Below are 5,229 nucleotides of genomic sequence, written 5' to 3'. Positions count from 1 at the left end.
AAGAAAGAAACCCAGATGGAGGGAAAGGGGGAGGAGCGGGGGAGAAGGCGGAGCCCATGCTACCACGTGACCTAAGGCCCAGTCGGCGCGCGCTCCAAGGGCCCGGAGGCCTATTGCGCGCGCGCGATTGTCCGAGCGCGCCCGCTACCGCGCGCGCCGAGCTCCGGACTCCCAACTCTTGCGCAACCCTGGTCAAGCAGGTAGGGAACTGGATGCGCTCGGCTAGCGCCAGGCGGGCTCCAAGTCTCCAGCGCTGGCTCCCGGGAGCCCAAGGGAGGCGCACGCCCCACCGGCGCGGACGGACGTGCCGGACGCGCCGTAGTACATTCCTGAAGGCGGTCCGGCCCCCTTACGTCGTCCAATGGCTGCGCGGCCTCCTCGTGGTCGGCCAATAGCTTATCGCTCGCGTTCCTTCCCATTCAGCAGCTCCGTCCCGAAAGGAACTGCAGCCCGGCGCGCCGGCCACCCGGGCGGCCCACGCGGCTCCCGCAGGGGGCCAGTCGGCCAGCCCTCCCCGCCGCCTTACTTCCTCTTCGGCGGCTCCCTCCTCCCTCCTTCTTTCAATCTCCCCTTTCCTTTCTCCTTCGTCTTTCACCCTCCCTTTTTTTTTCTCCCCCTTCTCTCCCCTTCCTACCAGCCTCACCACCTTCCCTCTAGCCTTTTCTCCTTCCTGGTTTCACTGGGAGGCCCTGCCCTCTGAATCCCAAACTGGCGAAACGCGTGCGGTACCCTGGGCTGAATGGGGTGTCCTGCAGAATAAAGAGACAAAGACAGTAGAAGTGTCTGAGGCGGTGTTCACGAGATCGGGAGGAGGACCTGAGTACCCGACCAGCGCGTAAATTCAAAACTTAAAACTCCGAAGGAGCACGTGATTTTGTGAGCGGCTCTAGGAAGGGTTGCGAAAATTCAGAAAAGACAGCAGCGTGCATTCCCAATGACAGTACGTTAATAAATAAGATCGCAGGAATATTGGGCTCGACTGAGAGCAAGCTTAATCTTTGAGCAATATCCTGGTCTTTATTATGTTTGGTAAATAGCATATCGGGACACGTGATATATTATTTTTTTTTCACTGAATGGTTCTACTGACGTTTCAAGTCAGACCGTTTTGTGCGTGCCGCTGGAAATTAATTTTTAAAGGTTTTGGGGGTGGTACCCCTAAAAAGACACGTCAGTCTTATATACGAGGCTTGCTGTGTCAAAGGTAACCATGTAGCTATAGGCAGGGTGCTATGTTTTTCTTTACGAAATTCTATACAGTGTTTTAGACCAAAACATTAGTTTTTCCTTTATTGCAATTTCAGTATAGATTATGGAATTCTAAAATGAAATGATAAGCTATGCACACATAACAATTTCCTATTACTCCCCGCGCAGCTACATGTACACCATTTCGATGACAAAACCTCTTGAATTCGGGTTCATCTCCCTGGGTTTGACTTAATTCCTAAACGTTCTGAACACTGATCTCTGGGGTTTTCAGCTCCCTTAGCCCCCTCACCCGCTGTTTGATAGGTTAACTTTTCAGTATCTCAGACAATAGTCTCGGCCTGTACATTCTACCATGGGTTCCAGGACGGCAATCCCCAGCCTGGGCTCTAACAAGCGCTATCTTAATCTCCCCACCCCCAGTGGCCGCTTCCCCTGTGGTCTGCTTTTTTCATACACGGAGATGAATTACTTTGAGGATCTAATTGGCCTTGTTTCTGTAACATTTTAAGAAAGGAAGAGGAGCCAGTGTAAAAGCCTGCTCGACTTGGGTGGTCAGGGCTGAGGCTGCCCCCAATTTGCCTCATTGCTGATGCATGTGAGTTCGACATTCCCAGCGATAATGTTGTTCCTAATCAATCTGCCCTTATTTACATTTGTAAGCATTGTCGGCTTTAATATGCATGCCCTGTGCAGGGCACCGCTGCGCCACACCGGGTTTGTTAACTTCAACCGGGATTCTCCAGACCTGAGAGGAGGCTGACAGGAGGAGCCAGGGCTGCAAAGGTGTCTGCTGGGAAAAATCTTCTTTAGTGGCCTTTCTGCACTGAACAAGTGAGACGCTTGGTGCCTTTTCAACCAGCAGGAGTTGCTGGCCCTCTTTCTTGAGTGTCCCATTTTCCCTTTCCAAGTAAAGTCCATCTCAATGCATCAATTGTCATTTTGGTCTCTCTGTCATGATCCAAGACTTCATTGGAATTTGTAGTTTTCAAAACACATTCCTTAAACTCTTAAAATATGATTCCTTCCTATCTTTTCTCTACTCCAATATTCAAATAACCATGGTCACACCACACACATCTCAAAAATGACATCTGATTATCCCAATGATGACATTGAAATAAAACATCTGCCCTTTGTGTTTGGACATTCCAGTGATAAGAAACTGTGGGAGCTGCACTTGGTGGAGTAATGAGAAACCACGCTGGAACTTGACTTTTCACTGGTTTCTCAGATCCAACTAATTAGGCCTTTAAAATCTAATGTAATTTAGCTAATATCTGCATAGTACAAATGAATGAAGGAGTAGATGTATTCTAGTAATTTGACCTTTGGGCCATGTTATAATTTTATCTACTGAGCTTAATACTCTTTTCCACAAATGCAAAGAATTGCAAACATTACATTAAGTCCCACAAGTATTCCTGTGGAGAGGCTGTGATGGGGAGAGAACTGGGGATTTAAAGTGATATGCTATTTGTGGATGGAGAGCCCAGGGCACTGGATGTGAGTGAAAGGCCAGAACCTGAGCAGTTCAAAGCAGGTACCTTGGATAAGAGTTGACTCAATTCAAGCCATTTTTTGGCTCCCTAAGAGTGCCTTATTATTTCCTCATTGGCAGCTTTTGTATTTGCTTAAAGGTGATGGTAGAAAATGAGTCTAAAAGGGGGAGGGAAAAAACCAATTCAGCAGCCCCAGAATGTAACCCCCTTAAGAATGACTCCCCTCCCCTTCTCCCTTCAACCTTCTGTTTCCTCCTGTATTTCCCCCTCCCCAGAACTGGAGGAAAGGGAACAGCTCTAGCCAACTTGTCAAAATAATGCTGCTAATTACCCCTGATCTCCTTTAATGGGAAGCTGCTCCCAATTCTACAAAAGAGTAAATGAGGGGTCTACAGCACAAACCCAGGAGCACTGGCTTTTTTTGTGTGTGTGCTTGCAGTGAGCTTGGGGGGGGCGGTGGTAGAAGGAGATGTCCCGAGAAGGTCCCTGAAATCTTCATGTTTATTACTCCAGGTACACATACTAATTTGGAAAAGGGACTTAAGACTTTCTACGGTGCCAAAGGGATTGGTATTCTCTTGCTGGGAATGTCACTAACTGCAGAGAAAATGCTCAGTCTACAATGAACTTGAAAGAAAACAGCATTGACCCTTATATTTATTTCTTCCCTTGTCTATATATCTTCTTAGCCACATTACTTTAAGAGATAGAGACGTATTCTGGAAAGACCCAAACTTCCAACATTCTTCCATCCATCTCTCTCCTCGTCTCTAACTCCCCATCTAATATATCCATATCAAACTCTGCATTTGGCAGAAGGCACACCATTCATTTCAGTGATCTCTGCCATCGGGTCTTGCATGAAAAAGAAGCTGAGCAACATGATCCCTTTGACCCACTGCTGGAGCAACAAATTTATTAGAGATATAGGCATGAGAAATGAAAGGGAAGTAAAACAATTCCAGCTCATTGTGTGTCTTTCATACTGCTAATCCGGTTTACACATCACGCCTACACGTCTCAATAGGGCTTTATACACTGTGGCAGAGGCGGGAGAAAATAAAAGGTGTGTGTGTGAGAGAGAGAGAGAAAGGACAAAATAGGGAAGACAGATATTTTAATCTATTCAACCTATATTGATTTGCCTCATTAGTTTTTCTATCTGTAGAAAGTTGAAGATGATTTTTTTTTTAAGTCACAACATAATTCCAAATGGTGCTAATTCCTATTCAAATAGCTTGTTACTTTATGACTAGGTTATAACCAGAAATTAGATATACTTCTCAGTGAGTCTGAAATGAAGCTAATACCCCAAGTTGAGAATGGGTGTCTACCTTGATTCAACATTTTAAAAGAAAAAGGTCTTAGACTCAAAGGTGAAAGGCTGTGAAACAGTCTTGTGGAAGGAAGCTGGGTGACAACTGGAACACACACAAACTCACAACTGAAAGCCCTTGTTTTACAACATGGGTACACAATGCACCTGAGGCAACAATTTATACCACCCAGATATAAGAAGTTACAGTAACAAAGGGTGACACCAAAAGGCATTGTCTTTCTTTGTAGAGGTAATTAATTGCATGTTGAACTACTGGAGCCAAAAAAAAAAAAAAAATCGAACACACCAAATGCTGAAACAGGACTATTGTGGGAGTTCAAGACCTCAGTATCAAAGTATTAAAAACTTAGAACCACCCATAGTGGGTTTTTATTATTACCTCCTGTTCTTTCATATGGTTCCTCCCTAGAGAGGAAGGAAGGCTAGAAAGGAAAGAAGATAGTCTTCTCTCCCATGTCTATGAAAACAGAGGTCTCTAGGTGTCTTCCATAGACAACAATCCATATGGTTCTTCTTAGGTAATGGAAATCGAGATCTGAAAATTTGGAGTTTATTGCTCATCCACCAAGTAGGAATCATGTTTAGCAGAAACTTAAATACCTGAAGACACAGTATATGTCACCTCCGAGGTACAGTCTCTGGAGGTCTTGTGGTCCCACGGTTGGCACCAGGTCTACATGGATTTGGATCAGTCTGGCCCACCTCAGGGATCCCCCTCAGGCCCTACTTAGCCATCTCAGCACCGGGCTAGCCGCCCACCTCTTTAATGGTTGGCAGGCACCAGAATGCCCAATTCCGTGGGTGCAAGAGTCAACACATACCTCTCCTACCCGTGGCCCCTTCCTGAACCCAGGAAAGCCCCTTTGGCCCTTATTCCCACCAACGGCGACCGGGAGAAAGGATGCTTGCGCTTCGGGTTTTGATAAGGTACTTCTCTCCTAGCCCTGGGTGTCCCACTCAGAGTCCAGGCCCAGGTGCCGAGAACACTGGGTAGGGGTGCGAGAGCGTACGCCCAGCCCCTCGGGCAGACCTCCCCGAGCTCCCGGGAGACTAGAGAACTCGCCCGGGTGCGCGCGCTCCCGGCCCGCACCCTCCCCCCGGCGCTGTCATTCTTCGCACCAGCCTTCCATCCCCAGCGCTCTGCCTCCGCTGGCAGTCAGTAGCCACCACCAGGCTGAT

At 47.3% G+C, this 5,229-nt stretch overlaps 1 protein-coding gene across 1 annotated transcript in view; it reads right to left on the bottom strand.

Annotated features, from left to right (window-relative positions):
* PTCH1 (patched 1) overlaps nt 1-5,229 on the bottom strand; it is a 70,943-nt gene that overhangs the window by 65,040 nt on the left and 674 nt on the right. The window lies entirely within an intron of this gene.

This window comes from Bison bison, unplaced genomic scaffold (assembly GCF_000754665.1).
Source record: "Bison bison bison isolate TAMUID 2011002044 unplaced genomic scaffold, Bison_UMD1.0 scf7180017864057, whole genome shotgun sequence".
NCBI lineage: Eukaryota > Metazoa > Chordata > Mammalia > Artiodactyla > Bovidae > Bison > Bison bison.
This window is presented reverse-complemented; position numbering and strand designations above follow the sequence as displayed.